Source organism: Heterodontus francisci, chromosome 1, assembly GCF_036365525.1.
Source record: "Heterodontus francisci isolate sHetFra1 chromosome 1, sHetFra1.hap1, whole genome shotgun sequence".
NCBI lineage: Eukaryota > Metazoa > Chordata > Chondrichthyes > Heterodontiformes > Heterodontidae > Heterodontus > Heterodontus francisci.
The window spans coordinates 267,874,599-267,893,084 of NC_090371.1; the positions used below are offsets into that span (position 1 = coordinate 267,874,599).

At 42.7% G+C, this 18,486-nt stretch overlaps 1 protein-coding gene across 1 annotated transcript in view; it reads right to left on the bottom strand.

Annotated features, from left to right (window-relative positions):
- The window catches only part of LOC137359361 (serine/threonine-protein kinase 32B-like), a 353,419-nt gene that overhangs the window by 334,677 nt on the left and 256 nt on the right, over window positions 1–18,486 (bottom strand). The window lies entirely within an intron of this gene.

Sequence of the window (18,486 nt, forward strand, 5' to 3'; positions counted from 1 at the left end):
TCTTGTGGAGCTTATCCACAGCCCCTTTTAAAATGATAATGGAGTTCCCACCCATTTCCAGCAAGCATGGTCATAACGGAGTAGGAATCTGTGGCAAAACAATTTTAAAAATTACTTCTGCTATCAAGACGAAAAAATGTTTTTTTTGGCATAGGCTAACTCTATGCTTCAGTCCTGCTCTGATATTAAGTTGCAGGGTTCATTTTAGAATGTGATCACGGAATGGAGCAATGGTGTAAGATGACTGGAATCATGATAAGCATTCATACTAATTGTGGATTAATTCATGTTCACAGGACTATTGATTGTATGGATGCATCTAGATAACCTCCTTTTCAGGCAAGTGCAGGGACTTTTACTTGGGGTGGATGAAGAGATTTTTTTTCCTCAACATAATTTCAGCAGTAAAGTAGCCATTCCCCTTAACAATCACACTGGTAGTGAAAAAGCTCAATTTAGGATCAAAAAATAAAAACTTGTTAAGCCTTAGTTTTTTTTAAAGCATATAAATCTTGTTCATTAAAATATACTAGACATCTTTTGTATAATTGGGTACCAGTTTGTGTTTGTGTGTCCCTTAGCGGAGGGATCAATAACCAGGGAGCATAGATTTAAAGGTAAGGGGCAGGAGATTTAGAGGGGATTTGAGGAAAAAAAATTTCACCCAGGGGCTGTTTGGAATCTGGAACACACTGCCTGAAGGGATGGTAGAGGCAGGAACCCTCACAACATTAAAGAATTATTTAGATGAGCACTTGAAACGCCATAGCATACAAGGCTATGGGCCAAGTGCTGGAAAATGGGATTAGAAATAGATAGGTGCTTGATGGCTGGCACAGGCACGATGGGCTGAAGGGCCTGTTTCTGTGCTGTATAACTCTATGACTCTTTGACTGTGAAATTTGCAAATTTGACAGAAATGGAGAAAAGTAGCTGCTGTTGATGCATGGATATGATAGAAATAATAAAGCTGAACTGATCAGCAATATTGTTTTTATTTGGTATGGCACCAACCATTACAAAATCAAAAAATTATAAATGAGGAAGGCCATTTAGCCCACTTTTGTTCCACCATCTTGAAAAATTCTACAGTCCCTACCCTCTTCCCACCATTGTAGCATCTAATTGGTTCTTCATTGCCTCCAGGGATACTATCTGGTGTTTTGTTATATAAATTGAATTTTATGTTTATACAAGTGCAAAAATAAAAAATTGTTTTAAATTGAAAACCATAGCACCATGTGGGTTTAGGGAGCAGAATGTTCTCTTGTCTGTATTGGCTCTTTGTGATAGCAATGTAGACCTAATGCCACTATAGCCCTATAACTGTACACTACAACACACACACACACGCCAAACAACAGGAATTTGCCCAAAGGGTCTGTCTTGTCCTAAGGGAGGCAAAAGGTTCAACAGGCAAGTGGCTCATTTATTTCTATACATCTCCCCACCCCAGGAAGACGGGAGGCACTCGGAGTCTTCTGCAGCTGCTCTCAAGTAACATCCGGAGGCTTAGAACACAGCCACATGTATGAGAAAACAGTGAGACCCATTGTTTATGTAAACAGCCCGGCAAAGGGTTGCCCTGGAGCATGCAAATATCCAGAGAAAGAAAAACTGGGACACCTATCTTCCCAAAGAAACAGTGCACTTCAGCTGAGATGCACCCATCAGGTGCACATGGTGGGAAAGACTGAGTTGGAGAGTCAATCTATTGCAGTTGCTTGAGTTAAGAAAATAAAGGATGCAAAGTGAACTTGAAAGTGCCAAATGATAAATGTTAGAACATTTGCAGATAAGAGACACTGCGTGCAAAATTAGTTAAGAATTTCTTTTTTAATAAATTATTTACTTTACACCAAAATAATTAAATTCTGCTCATAAATAACTACTGAACATAAAGAGTTTATGTAAATAAGTAACAAAAAATAAATCAACAATACCTTGTTTAAAACTTTGCTAAATGTATGTCGTTCATTGTCACTAAGATTTATTGGAGTAAATTGGATATAAAACTGCAAACAGTAAGGAATTACTTCTTTGCTACTGCATTTTTTAAAATGAAAAATGCAGAATGCATATAATGGTGTCACATTTACTTGCTAGCTGATGACATTTGGACATGGTTCTTAATCGGGAAACATATCGAAATGAAAATTGTAAAGGTCATGACAATGCAGACATATCATTAAGGATTAAAAATATTACAATAAAAGTGGTACAGTAAAGGTCACAGATGACAGCACATTTCCTGGATATGATTAAAGACTTTAGAAATAGTGACTAAGGGTTATGACTTCCTCCATTACTAGGTGCTCTCTACCCCCTCGTACAAATACAAGTTCCTGCCCAATTTGTTCAATGAGACATAACATTCTTCTCTTTTAGATATTAATATTGCAATCTCTTAAACTGCACTGTGATGTTGGATATATTGTTGTAGCAGAGTTATATTTGTCATTGGCAAATCGTTCATTGATACATTTGAACCTTAGTCCTGAACTTTGACTTAAGTCTTTGATTGCAGCAGCAGCAGTACAAAAATGCCATTGGCGTACTCAAACATATGTGCCTCCACACTTTTCTATTTGTTAAAATGCAACCATGTTATAAGTAGCTGGCCTATTTGGGTCCCATTAACAACCAACTCATCAGCTGCTAAAACATAGAGTCCGAACCAGTTGCTGAAGTGAGCATTTAACACTTACTGTCTTTTGCAAGTTTTGTTTCTGTAAATCCAGAAAAACTGGAGCAAATCAAATTTATGGAATATGTGTTAAATGGAAGTCATGCCACAAATAGAAAAACAAATTAATAATGGAAGAAAACAAGAAACACAAAAAAGAGAGAGATCATTTGTATATCTCTGATACAGTGATGCTTTGATGTCCTTTGCACATTTTAAGATCATTTAATTACAACTAACTGTAGGGGAGGTCTTCAGTTCAGGCCTAAGGTAACAGCGGTGTGCCGATCAGCAAGTGTTCAAGGCCACAGTCAGGATGCCTGAATCATTTTTAGGTTGGAGCCTCATTCTAAATTTTACAGTGGACACCAAAAGGTCGCTCAGCTGCAAGAAACCATCCAACTTCTGCATGGAGTTGCCAGCAGGTAGGGTGAGGATGGCCCGGCATTGGGCAAGAAGGTTTTTGTGGGGCAAGACAAAGCTTGAATGCTGTTCCTGGTTTCATAAGAGTCTTTAAAAAAAAGATTATCCTTTTGGAGCTGCCTCCAGCAGTCCCTTTAAGCACCATTGGGTAAGCCTGGAGAAAGTGGAACAAGTGCGCACTTCACATGCTCCTCCTATTTTTCCAAGAAAATCACAATTGCTTTCCTACAAATACCGTTGGATAGTGTTTTGCATATTTTTTTTTAAATGATTCGTTTGCTGTGCCTCAGAAGTTGTTACGAGCTCACAGGACACCAATAAGGTGTTGACTTTGTCTTTAATGAAACTGACTGTAATGGCTGCCCCCAGTCAGAGTGCCTAATGGTAGAGGTCACATGACTATGGTAAGCCAGGAGGCACATTGATACAGTATTGCATTTCTATCCTCTTGCCTAGGAGTCAGACAGTTTTTGCTTCAAGTCCCACTCCTGAAACTTCAGCACAAAGATCTAGTCTGATACTTCAGCGCAGCACTAAGGGGATGCTGCAGTGTCAGAGGTGCTGTCTTTCTACTGAGATGTTAAACCGATGACTTCTCTGCCCTCTCAAATGATCCCATGGCAACATTTTGAAGTGGAGCAGGGGTGTTCTCCCTACCATCTTGGCCAATATTTCCATAGGCAGTCCCTCGAGATCAAGGATGACTTGCTTCCACTCTGGTTCTGTGCATTTTAAGATGACAAATGAATCCGATGCGCAGTCTGCAGACTCAACCACAAGTGGTGTTTGAAGGATTGAGTAGTTAAGTTGCTTGAGGGGCTGTGCGCTCCTTCTGCTGCCTGGAGTTGGCCTCTGTGTGCTCCTGAAGTCTCTCGAGGTCCTTGGTGCCTTCCCAAATGCTCAGTATCTATTCAGGATAGTTGTGGGCCAGGGATCCCCATTAATTAGCATGGAAATTGGATCTCTTCAGGTATGCTTTGAGAACATCCCTAAAGCGCATACTTTGTCATCCTGGGAGTCTCTTGCCAGAGCAGGGCAATTGTTTCGGGAGCCTGGTGTCAGGCATGCGAATGGCATGACCCATCCAGTGAAGCTGGTTTTGGGTGATTAGCACATCGATGCTGGGAATGTTGGCTTGGGAGAGGATGCTGACATTAGACCACCTATTCTGCCAACAAATGTGAAAGGACTTTGCGGAGACAGCATTGGTGCTATTATTCGAAAGCCTTGAGTGGTCTACTATAGATTGTCCAAGTCTCCGAAGCATATAAGAGTGTAGAAACACTTCTACCTGGTATACCATGACTTTAGTCTTGGGTTTGAGGTCCTAGTTATTAATACACCTTTCCTCAGTCGGCTGAAGGCTAAGCCGGTGTCTTTGGTGGCATGACGGGTTTCATCGTCCATGTTCGCCTTCGTTGAAAGGAGACTCTCAAGGTATGGAAAGCGGTCCACTTTTTCCAGGGTTTCACCATGGATCTTGATTGTCGGGGTGAAGGGGGTGAAGTTGTGCTGCAGGAGCAGGTTGAAAGAGGATGTTAGTTTTCTGGATGTTTAAAGTAAAGCCCATCCTCTCATGCTTTCGTGAAGGAGTCAACGATGTCTTGGAGCTCAGTCTCCAGGTAAACTTATACACAACTGTCATCTGCTCACTGAAGCTAGATAACTAACGATGGAGTGCCCTTGGTTTTGCAGTGGAGGTTGAATAATTTCCCGCCCATCTTGTAGGTTATCTCCACTCCTGTGGGGAGCCGACTGGAGCTGAGGTGTAGAATTGTGGTGAGGAAGATGGGGCAGAGAAAGTTGGTGTGATGACGCAGCCTTGTTTGATGTCAGTCTTCACTGAGATAGGGTCTGTTGGTAAGGATCACAGGTCATCATGGAGTAGGAGGAAGGATGGTGACAAATTTCTGAGGGCAGCCAAATTTGAGCAGGACTCTCCATAACTGATGGAGTCAAAGGCTTTTATGAGGTCAAAAAAGGCCATGTACAGCAGTTAGTGCTGCTCCTTGCATTCATCCTGTATTTTCCATGCAGTGAAGATCACACCTGTAGTGACTCCCAATGGGTGAAATCCACATTGGTGACTCTGGAAGGAGCTCTTTGACCACTGGGAGGTGGCACTTGAGGTAGATCCTTGCAATGATCTTCCCTGAGACAGACAACAGGAAGATTCTCCTTTAATTACTACAGTTGGACTTGTCTCCTTTCTTGAAGATGGTCATGATTACAGAGTCCGGAGATATCCTGGCATGTGCTCCTCTTCCCAGACAAGGGATACGAGGTTGTGCAATCGCACCAGGAATGCATCTCCAAAACATTTTAGCATTTTGACAGGGATTCAGTCTGGTCCAGAGGCCTTGTTGTTTTTCAGCTAATGAATGGCTTTTTCAACTTCATTGCAAGCTGGGGTAGCACCAAAACTGAGCTTGGTAGTGTAACTGAGCGATAGAGTCGAGGACACTCAGGTCAAAGACTAAATCCCTGTTGAGGAGCTCTTTGAAATGTTCCCTCCAGTGGGCACTGACTACCTGTCTGTACTTGATGAGCTCGCCTTCAATCTTGGCTTTCAGCGGGGTAGACCTGAGAGTGTTTGAGCCATGGACAGTTTCAACAGCACTGAAAAACCCACGCATGTCATGGTTGTCTGTAGGCTGTCAGATCTCTCATGTTCTTTCCACCCACTATTTGTTATTTATGTCATGGGTTTTTTGTTGTACCATTGCCTTCAGATGCCTATAGGTCTGCTGCTTTTCTCTTGAAGTGTGGTGATATTTCCAGTCTATAAACACTTTGCACATTGTTACGACCAGGTGAAAAAGGTGTCTGGGGTCTCTTTCAACCTTTACCTGGTCTTATTGTAACAGGATTTAATTTTTAAACACACTGTATTTTGAGCTCCCCCTTGGTGAATCCTTGTTCACCGCTTTCCAGTTATAAGGCAAAGAAGTGAGCAGAAACAGGCTTTCTTAGGTTTAAAGAAGAAAAGTGAGATTTATTAAAACTTAAGCTCTAATTCGGTTAACGCCTACGGATACATGCCGCGCACCACGCTAGCATGCATATGCGACACGCACATGCAAATAGAGACAGAAAAGAGCAGAAGAAAAATAGACAGGTTGGAGGCAATATCAGAAGAGTTTCTTGTTACTGTGCTTCGAGCTCACTGTAGTCGTTTTGTAGGTAGTTCTTGCTTGTAAGTAATTCTTGCTTTTCGTTGGGGCCTAGTATTCTTCTTAAACCTTGTTCACGGTAGGAGACTTTTCCCTCTTGAGGTTCATGTGTCTTCAATGGTTTCCAAAGCTGGTGAGATTGAGATGAGAACAGACAGGAGAGAGTCTTTTCAGTCCAGGAGCAAACAGCTTTCTGAATTCAGATTCTCTGTGGCAAGTTCAAATTCAAAAACTCCAACAGCCAGTTAGTCATGTGACTAAACTGGTCTGACCACATCGGTTTGTGTATTCAGCCATCTTAGCAATTAACCTGGAATGCTAGTCTCTCCACCTTCAACGTCTGGTAATCAAATGTCCATTGTGGATTAAATTGGAGCAGGGAGAGGCCTCATTGTCCTTTCCAAGTACAGTCTGTTACTATGCAAATGTCCATTGTGGATTAAATTGGAGCAGGGAATAGCCCTTTTATCCTTTCCAAGTACTGTCTGTTACTATGCAAATGTATTTCCAGTCAAGGGTCTGGTGTTTTTTAAAAAAAAAACAAGTTCTTTCTTTACTTCAGTAACAGTTTAAAAATCAATGTTCATGTGGTGGAATTTGTGTGCCTCATTCTTGGTAGATGGGGGCCTGCAATGACAACATGCTCTATTAGCTCCTGTATCTCTTGGTCATTCTTGTCAACCAGTCTCTGTGTTTCCTGGTTGAGAAACCAAGAACCACTTCGCTGGTGCTGATCATGGTAGACCAGGTACTGTGGACACATGGTGGCTCCTGTTGGCTGTGAGTTAAGAGGTTGCCTGTGAGACACTGGCTAAAGATTGCTGCCTTTGTGGGATCCTTGAGACCTTCAATGTTAATTTTCTTGCAGCAGTGTATCTATTGCCATCTCTGTTTAGGGGACAGGGTGATGGAGATGGTAGACTGAATTAGGCAGAAATCAATCCAACAATTGTTGCACCTGTGGACATCCCTGCAATCTCTCACTCGGACAATGAAGTAGTCAAGCAGGTGCCAGTGCTTGAATCGTGGATATTGCCACGAGGTCTTGTGCTTGTCCCTCTAACAAAACATGGTGTTAGTTATGACGAAATCATGTTCTAAGCATTTCGTTAGGAGAAGGACTCCATTGGAGTTTGCTTTCCCTACTCCTTCCTTGCCAATCACACCCTTCCAGAGGTTTGTGTCATTCCCAACTCTGGCACTGGTTGCCGATATTTATCCATCAACCAACATCACTAAAACAGATTATCTGGTCATTATCACTTTGCTGTTTCTGGGATCTTGCTGTGTGTAAATCAGCTGCCGTGGTTCCCTATTACAACAGGGTCAATGCTTCTCAAAAGGTCTTCATTGGCAGTAAAGCACTTGGCTACATTTGGTAGCACCGCAACTCCAGACGGCACACTTCCCGCATATGGGGAGTTGCAGTGCCTGTGACATCAAAGCCAGCATCAAAGCTGGTGCGGATCTTCAGAGAGTCCTCCCAGGCCAACGCAAAGGAACTCAGAGGACTGAAAGGAGAGGGAACCTCTTGACAGTGTGTCTTCGTTGACATCATGGCTGCCAGGAGTTGGACACAGCAAAGCAGGAAGCCCAGATATCAGTCATTCTTTATTGTGTGGATCATTCTGCAGATTCTTGTTTGCATTTGTTGCTGATAGACCAAAGATAAAGTTGGTATTTGGGGACATCTAGTGAGGCACGACATTAAAATCTTGACAACAAAATCGGTGGGTGAAAGCTGAAAATGGTGGCAGTGGGGGAGAAGCGGTGACACAGTGGTTAGTGTGGTGGCTTTGACCTGCTTTGAAGGTCAGGCCTCCACTTTAACAGCAGCAATGGAATTCAAATGGTTGCATTTACTTCAAGAGGTGCTTTACCCCTAGTCCACTCAAGGCAGCGGGCCCACCGGTAGGGAATGTCTCCTGTCTCCTGGTTGGGGGATGGGTGCGTAAATGGTTCATAGCTAACAAGGTAACTGGAGCAGCTGAATGGAATCTTGTCATATACAACAGGTTGGAATGCATCATCCCCTGAGGAATAAACAGAAACCCCAAAATCCCTGAGTTGGAAAGGGGCTAAGGTGGGATTTGCAGCTCTGCAAGGCCAGGAATTTCCAATGCTGCATATTCACGCTGGGATTTTCCTGGTGCAGCAACCCATTTGAGTTTAGAGGTGGCTGAAGCAGCATGCAACTGAGAGTTAGGACAGGACTTCAGCTGCCCCTGGCAAACTGCACCATTGTTTCGAGGCACGGGTTGCCAGGAACGATTCATCATGGAAGAAGTACTTTGTTAAAGGGACACTGCTCACTGAGATTAATTGGGAGATGTTTGGCCATATCTACTATACGGAGAGATCTCTCTACAGTCTGAATTACCAATCGAGAGCATTCTATTTGAAAAGAACTACTGAGCTAGACACTAAGGGCTGCTTAATGGAACCTAGGAACAGGATTGGGCTATCGGCACCTCAAATCTGTTCCAACATTCATTTGAATCATGGCTGATCTGTAGCTCAACTCCAATATCTTGGTTCTGTAATCTTGTCCATCAAAAATTTACCAATCTCAGTTTTGAAATTTTCCAGCATGCAGTGTTTTGGGGAAGAGAGTTCCAGAATTCCATTACCTTTCATGTAAAAAGTAATTCCTGAACAGCCTAGTTCTAAATTTCAAGGATATGCTTCCTTGTTCTGGACTCACTTGCTAGAGGAAAAGGTTTTTTCTCTATCTACACTATCATATCCTTTAATTATCTTAAACACCTCAATTAGATCACTGTTTACTCTTCAAGGAATGCAACTTCATAATGCAACCCTCCAAGGTCCAGTATAATTATGGTGGATCTGCACTGTCAATGAGAATCCCACCTAACATGATATGCGTGCTGGAGGAGGAAAATTTGGAGATGGAGGAGACTGTATGGTTGATCAGATTATGAGGCAGCACGACAGAAAAGCCAAATCATCCCGGCGTTACCTATCCAGCAGGATCTACAGTCCCAGGTGTACTTTCCCAGAAGCTCCATTTTAATAAACCGTGCTTCCTTCAGGAAGCTTTGGAGGAGTTCTGTTTGCTGCCCTAGTTCTGCAACCAAGGTCTTCACCGTGGATAGCTCTCACTAGGGAATAGAGAGTCACTACAGCTTTCAAAATTTGTGCCATGGCTGATTCCAGGAAACCATATGGTCATTCGTCCATTCAGCCAATTTGCTGTGCACTCTCTATAAGGAAAGTCAACTATGCCTTCATTTCCAGGGCAGTTTAATTAAGATGATTTGATAGTATTCCCATGCAGATGACTGAGAGGGTCATCAAAGTTTTCAGGATTGCTGGTTTCTCAGGACAATTGATTGTGCCCATATTGCACCCTGTGCCCCAAATGTAAAACCTCACAGTTATACAAAGGGAAGGAAATCTGCCATCCTTATCTGGTCTGGCCTCCATGTGACTCCCGACCCACAGCAATGTGGTTGACTTTTAAAATGCTATCTGAAATGGCCTAGCAAGCCACTCAATTGTATCAAACCACTACAAAGTCTAAGAAAAGGAATGAAACTGGACGGACCACCTGGCATTGACCTAGGTGCCGGAAACAATAGCAAACCTAGCCCTGTCAACCCTGCAACGTCCTCCTTACTAACATCTGGCAGCTTGTGCCAAACTTGGGAGAGCTGTCCCACAGATTAGTCAAGCAACAGCCTGACATAGTCATACTCACAGAATCACATCTTACAGACAATGTCCCAGTCACCATCATCCTCCCCGGGTATGTCCTGTCCCACCGGCAGGACAGATCCACCAGAGGTGGCGGCACAATGATATACAGCTGGGAGGGAGTTGCCTTCCGGACCTCATGAAGTCTCAAGGCAGCAGGTCAAACATGGGCAAGGAAACCTCCTGCTGATTACCATCTACCGCCACCACTACACCACCCTCCCCCACAGCTGATGAATTGGTGCTTCTCCATGTGGAACACCAATTGGAAGAAGCACTGAAGGTAGCAAGGGCACAGAATGTACTCTGGGTGGGGGACTTCAATGTCCATCACCAAGAGTGGCTCAGTGGCACCACTACTAACTGAGGCAGAGTCCTAAAGGACATAGCTACTAGACTCTGTCTGCTGCAAGTGCTGAAGGAACCAATAAAAGGGAAAAACCTACTTGACCTCATCCTCACCAATGCACCTGTCGCAGATGCAACTATCCCTGACAGTATTGGTAGGAGTGACGACTGCACAGTCCATGTGGAGACGAAGTCCTGTCTTCACATTGAGGATATCCACCATCGTGTTGTGTGGCACTACCACCATGCTAACTGGGATAGATTTTGAACAGATCTAGCAACTCAAAACTGGGCATCCATGAGGCGCTGTGGGCCAGCAGCAGAATTGTACTCAACCACAATCTGTAACCTCATGGCCCGGCATATCCCCACTCTGCCATTACCATCAAGCCAGGAGACCAACCCTGGTTCAATGAAGAGTGTAGGAGGGCATGCCAGAAGCTGCATCAGGCATACCTAAAAATGAGGTGTCGGCCTGCTGAAGCTACAACTCAGGACTACTTGCGTGCCAAACAACGGAAGTAGCATGTGATAGGGCTAAGCAATTCCACAAGCAACAGATCAGATCTGAGCTCAGCAATCCTGCCACATTCAGTCATGAATAGTGGTGGACAATTAAACAACTAACAGGAGGAGCAGGCTCCACAAACATTCCCATCGATGAGGGAACCTAGCACGTCAATGCAAAAGACAAGGCTGAAACATTTGCATCCATCTTCAGCTAGAAGTGCCAAGTGAATGATCCATTTTCGTCTCCTTCTGAAGTCCCCAGCATCACAGATGCCAATCTTCAGCCAATCCGATTCACTCCATGTGATATCAAGAAACAGCTGAAGGCACTGGATATTGCAAAGGCTACGGGCCCTGACAAGATTCTGGCAATACTTCTGTAGACTTGTGCTCCAGAACTATCCGCGCCCCTAGCCAAGCTGTTCCAGTACAGCTACAACACTGGCATCTACCCAGCAATGTGGAAAATTGCCCAGGTGTGTCCTGTACACAAAAAGCAGGACAAATCCAACCAGCCAATTATCGCCCAATCAGTCTACTCTTGATCATCAGCAAAGTGATGGAAGTGGTCGTCAACAGCGCTATCAAGCGGCACTTGCTCAGCAATAACCAGCTCATTGATGCTCAGTTTGGGTTCTGCCAGGGCCACTCAGCTCCTGACCACATTACAGCCTTGGTCCAAACATGGACAGAAGAGCGGAACTTCAGAGGTGAGGTGAGAGTGACCACTTTTGATATCAAGGCAGCATTTAAGCTTGGGCTGATAAGTGGTAAGTAACATTTGCACCATGCACGTGCAAGGCAATGACATCTCCAACAAGAGAGAATCTAATCATCTCCCCTTGACATTCAACAGCATTACCTCACTGTTGAATCCCCAACTATCAACATCCTGGAGTTACCATTGACCAGAAACTGAACTGGACCAGCCACATAAATGCTCTGTGGCTACAAGAGGTCAGAGGCTGGGATCTCTGCTGTGAATAACCCACCTCCTGACTCCCCAAAGCTTGTCCACCATCTACAAGGCACAAATCAGGAATGTGATGGAATAGTCTCCACTTATCTGGATGAGTGCAGCTCCAACAACATTCAAATGCACCCCATTCACAACCTTCAACATTCACACTCTCCACCACTGGTGCACAGTGGCTAAAGATGGACAGCAGCAACTCGATAAGGCTTCTTTGAGAGCACCTTCCAAAACCAATAAACCTCTACCACCAGAAGAACAAGGGCATCCGGTACATGGGAACACCACAATCTGCAAGTTCCCCTCCAAGTCACACAAAATCCTGTCTCGGATATTTATCACTGTTCCTTGATTGTTGCTGGGTCAAAATCCTGGAACTCCCTCCCTAACAACACTGTGAAAGTACCGACACCACATGGCAACAACGGTTCAAGAAGGGATGGGCAATAAATGCTGGCTTTGCCAACAGCAATAACAGCAACTTGCACCTATGTAGTGGCTATAACATAAGAAAGAGCCTGCATGAGAGAAGGCATTAAGAAAATGTACCAGATGGGTTTAACAGATGCATTATAAAATAAAATGCAACACCGAGCCACATAAGGAGATATTCATGTAGATGTCAAAGAATTAGGTTTAAAAGGAGGAGAGAGAGGTAGAGAGATGCCAAAGTTTAGGGAGGGAATTCCAGAGCTTAGGGCCTAGGCAGCTAAAGACACAGCCACCAATGTTGGAGTGATTAAATCCTGGGTTGCTCAAGAGGCTGGAATTGGAGGAAAGCAGATATCACAGAAGGTTGTAGGGCTGGAGGAGATTACCGAGATAGGGAGGGTCCAGACCATGGAGGGATTTGAAAACAAGGATAAGAATTTTTAAAATTAGGTGTTGTTTAATCGGGAGTCAATGTAGGTCAGTGAGCACAGGGATGTTGAATGAACCGTATTTGGCGTGAGTTAGGACTCTGGTAGCAGTATTTTGGATGACCTCAAGTTTTAGGCGTGTAAAATGTGGGAGGCCAGCCTGAAGTGCATTACAATAGTCAAGTCTGGAGGTAACAAAGGCATGGATGAGGGTTTCAGCAGCAGATGAGCTAAGGCAGACATGGAGAAGGGTGATGTTGTGGAGCTGGAAATAGACAATCTTAGTGATAGCATGAATATGTGGTTGAAAGCTCATCTCGGGGTCAAATATGACACAGATTGCAAACAGTCTGTTTCAGCCTCAGACAGCTGCAGGGAGAGGTAAAGCCTGGCTCGGGTATAAAATTAAAACCCGACCCAGGGCTGACCCGACCACAGCCAACCCAAACCCGACCCAAGCCCGAGCCCTTTAATTTTTTCCCCTCACATGACCTGACTCGACCCAACACGAATCTCCTTCATCTGTTCCGGCAGCAGGCTATTCCTACAGCTGGAATTGTGGGGATTCATGGATAAGCCTGATCCCATGACTTCCCAGAAGCAGTGTCCAGCCCGACCCGACCCAAGCCCGAATGCTGGACTCGGAATTTCGACCTGACCCAAACCCAATACATGTAGTCGGATTCGGGTCGAGCAGCCAGGCTTTAGGAAGAGGGATGGAGTCAGTGGCGAGCAAGTGAAATTTGTGATGAGTTTTGAGGACAATGGCTTCAAGTCTTCCCAATATTTAATTGGAGGAAATTTCTGCTTATCCAGTACTGGATGGCAGATAAGCAATCTGACAATTTAGAGACAGTGGAGGTATTGAGAGAGTTGGGGGTGAGGTAAAGCTGGGTATAGTCAGTGTACATGTGGAAATTGACCTGTTTTCAGATGATGTCGCCGAGGGGCAGCATGTAGATGAGCAATAGGAGAGGGCCCAGAACAGATCCTTGGGGACACCAGAGGTAATGGTGTGTGAATAGAGGATTGGTTAACAGACAGGAAGCAGAGAGTGGGCGGGCATAAATGGGGCATTTTCATGTTGGCAGACAGTGAACAATGGGGTGCCGCAAGGATCAGTGCTGGGGCCTCAGCTATTTACACACTATATTAATGAATTGGATGAAGAGACAGAGAGTAATGTATGTAAGTTTGCTGATGATACAAAGCTCGGTGGAAAGATAAGCTGTGGGGAGGACATAGGGAGGCTGCAAAGAGATATAGACAGGTTAAGTGAGTGGGCAACAGGATGGTAAATGGAGTATCATGTAGGGAAGTGTGAAGTTGTTCACTTTGGTCGTAAAAATAGAAAAGCAGATTTTTTTTTTTAAAAAGGTGTGAAACTGGTAAGTGTTGATGCTCAGAGAGACTTGGGGGTACTTGTACACGGAACGCACAAAGTTAGCATGCAGGTGCAGCAGGCTATTAGGAAGGGAAATGGCATGTTGGCCTAAATTGTAAGGGGATTGGAGTACAGAAATAAAGAAGTCTTACTAAAATTGTACAGGGCTTTGGTGAGACCACACCTGGAATACTGTGTGCAGTTTTGATCTCCACATTTAAGAAAGGATATACTGGCACCTGAGGCAGTGCAGTGAAGATTTACTAAATTGGTCCCTGGGATGAGAGGGTTCTCCTATGATGAGAGGCTGAGTAAATTGGGCCTATATTCTCTGGAGTTTAGAAGAATGAGAAGCAATCTAATTGAGACATACAAGGTTTTGAAAGGGCTTGTATGGGTAGAAGTTGAGAGATAGAAATATAAAAATAGATAGTAAGAGTCTCTTTAGATATTTTAAGAAGAAAAGCATTAACAAAGTGAGCGTTGCTCCTGTAGAAAGTAAGTCTGTGGAATTAATAATGGATAATAAGGAGATGGCAGATGAACTGAAAAATATTTTGCATTGTTCTTCACTATTGAGGATACAAGTAACATCACAGTATTAGTTGTAAGTCAGGAAATGGAAGGGAGGGAGGAAGAAAATTACAATCACCAGGGAAGTGGTACTGAACAAATTGTTGGAGCTGCAGGTTGACAAGTCCCCGGGGCCTGATGGACTCATCCTAGGGTGTTGAAAGTGGCTAGTGAGATAGTTGATGCATTGGTTTTAATTTAAATTCAGGGAAGGTTCTGTTAGATTGGAAAATAGCGAATGTATTCAAAAAGGGAGACAGAAAGCAGGAAACTATAGGCCAGTTAGCTTAACATCTGTCTTAGGGAAAATGTTAGAAGCTATTACTAAAGACATTATAGCAGGGCATTTAGAAAAGTTCAAGGTAATCAGGCAGAGTCAACATGGTTTTGTGAAAGGGAAATCCTGTTTAACCAATTTATTGGAGTTCTTTGAGGGAGGTACATGTGCTGTGGATAAAGGGGAAATCGGTGGATGTATTGCATTTAGATTTCCAGAAGGCATTTGATAAGGTGCCACATCAAAGGTTATTGCAGAAAATAAAAGCTTATGGTGTTGGGTGTAACATATTAGCATGGATGGAAGACTGGCTAGCTAACAGGAAACAGAGAGTAGGCATAAATGGGTCATTTTCTGGTTGGCAAGATGTAACGAGTGGTGTGCCAAAGGGATCTGTGCTGAGGCCTCAACTTTTTACAATTTATATAAATGACTTCGATGAAGGGAACAAAGGTATGGTTGCTAAATTTGCTGATGACACAAAGATAGGTAGGAAAGTAACTTGTGAAGAGGACACATGGGGGCAACAAAGAGATATAGATAGGTTAAGTGAGCAGGCAAAGTCCTGGCAAATGGAGTATAATGTGGGAAAGTGGGAAATTGTCCACTTTGGCAGGAAGAATAAAAAATCATATTATCTTAAAGGTGAGAGATTGCAGAGCTCTGAGATGCAGAGGGAATCTGGGTGTCCTAGTGCATGAATTGCAAAAGGTTAGTATACAGGTGCAGCATATAATTAGGAAAGCTAATAGAATGTTATAGTTTATCGCGAGGGGAATTGAATATAAAAGTAGGGAGGTTATACTTCAGCCAAACAGGGCATTGGTGAGACCACATCTGTGGTCTCCTTATTTAAGGAAGGATGTAAATGTGTTGGAGGCAGTACTGAGAAGGTTCACTAGACTAATACCTGGAATGGGCGGGCTGTTGTAAGAGGTAAGATTGACAGGTTAACCTTGTATTCGCTGGAATTTAGAAGAGTAAGAGGTAACTTGATTGAAACATACAAGATCCTGAAAGGACTTGACAGGGTGGATGTGGAAAGGATGTTCCCCCTTGTGGGAGAATCTAGAACTAGGGGTCACCGTTTAAAAATAAGGGGTCACCCATTTAAGACAGATGAAGAAAAAAATTTTTTTTTTTTTTTAGGGTGTTGAGTCTTTGGAATTATCTTCCTCAAAAGGTGGTAGAAGCAGAGTCTTTGAATATTTTTAAGGCAGAGGTAGATAGATTCTCAATAAGCAAGGGGGTGGAAGGTTATCATGCTTAGGTGGAAATATGGAGTAATTAGTTCAGCCATGAACCTACTGAATGGCGGAATGGGCTCGAGAGGCCGAGTGGCCTACTCCTGCTCCTAATTCGTATGCTCGTATGAGCAGGAAGAGAAGCCATTACAGGTGGCTCTCTAGCTACAATTAGATAAGAATGGTAGGTGAGTGTAGTTCTACCCAGCTGGATGATGGTGGAGAGGCACTGGAGGAGGATGGTGTGGTTAACTATGACAAAGGCTGCAGACAAGTCGAGAAGGATGAGAAGGGATAACTTGCTTTTGTCAGTCACATAGGATGCCATTTGTGACTTCCCATGAGCAAATAAAAAAACTCTTCATTTCTTTCTTTGTTTCCCACCTGTTTTGCCTGAGAGTGCAGGCTGCCAATTTAAAGACCTGCCTGAAAATCAAATCAGGACGTTAATGGGGATGCAAAGTCTTGACCAAATTTCCCTTTGTTGGCTACCCATTTTTCAAGTGAGAAACAGGTGGTTGACAATTGAACCCCCCCCCCCCACCCCGGCTTCACCAACAAACCCCACCCCCTGCATGTATCTAATTACTTTATATGCACCACTGTCTAAAAAGGCATCTCTCTGCAGTGCTCTATTGTTACATCTTTGTTAATTTCAGTGCTTTGTCTGTTTAAAGTATAAATGAGTTTGCCCATATTAGACTAAAAAATAAGCCTGCAAATTGACTTTGTACTCCAATAGAGACAAAATTATTTCTTCATTAATCGTGATTAGTGGTTATGCCAAAAGCATTGTTCAACTAAATTTGTTTCCCTTATGAATTCATAGGTGCAGAGTCATTTGAAAGAAATTTCTTGCATCGTTATTCATATTAAAGACCACTTGGATTCTTGTATTAAAAGGATTCATGAATTTAATGAGCAGTATGATAAGGAAATTAAATCCCATGCTGGCAGTGTTTGTTACTACTCTCTAGCCCAAGACATGCAATAAACATTAAATACCCCAAATAGTCACCCTACTGCAACACTTTGAATGAAAAAAATGTCACTGCTGGTAATTTTTGATAATAAAGATTGTACTACAGCCATTGATCTATACTAACTTTTTCTTCTGGATTAGGACACAAACTTAAGATCTACTTGATCACAACTAAGTATAGCTAATGGTTCTGACGAAAGGTCACTGACCTGAAACGTTAACTCTGCTTCTCTCTCCACAGATGCTGCCGGACCTGCCGAGTATTACCAGCAATTTTTTTTTGTTTTATTTCAGATTTCCAGCATATGCAGTATTTTGCTTTTATTAATATAGCTGATGCTTCACCTGCCTATTAAAGACTAGATCAGTACACTATAATAGAGTATTAACACACTCAGCACAAAGTATTATGTTTTATTAAGTATCACGATCAGATAAACAGTACTTTTGAATTAAATGCCATTGTTATTTGTAAATGTTTGGTCAGCACGCAACTCGGTTTGATAAAGTTAAAATACTAAAACAACAAAGTAAATGATTAAGGAATTACTTGGTAAAAATAAAGAGTAATAAATTGCATTTAAATTAACATCCACAAACAACTGCGCACATAATGATATTAAATCATTTGTCACATTAGCAAAAGCTGCCCGAGGTACTCAAAAGAGCAACAATTGTTTAAACAGACCGGTAAGGCGTCCGTGTCAAATGGCTTCAGTAAATAGTTCCATATGGCACTGACATTTTACACGTTTTGTCTTAAATACATAGGAGTTTTGAGCACTTACTTGGGAGCGCAATTTACTGTATTGCATACATCTATTGGATAGTTCCATGAACAGAGTAGATCAAATTTATACTGAAATCCTATGTTTTAGCATCCTAATTAGACTATTGTGATTATTGTCCACACTCGCGATAATAGCTCTGGTTTTCCAGAGGTGCAGCAGAACTAAAGTGCCCCTATGAATTATTTGTATATCAAACATCCCTGTTTTAAAAAATCTTCTGAACTAGTTTAGCTGCTTTAACTCAAGTTAACGTCAGCTTTGAAGAAGAAAGGGAACTCGGTACCTGGCCACTTGTGGATTTAAGGATTCGTTGAATAACATTCCATTGAAGCAGCTTCTGAACATTACATTAATGGCCAACATATTTTTTTTAAAGTTGCGTTAAAATATATTTCAGAATCAGAATTTATTCTCCAAAAAGTTAGTATGTTAAGATTTTATTCAAAAGTTTAATATTTAGGATCTTCAGGCAGTGAGTGGTACTGAGGACAGTTTAAAGTTATTTTTTTATGACAACGCTGTCAATAGTATAAAAAGTAAACTAC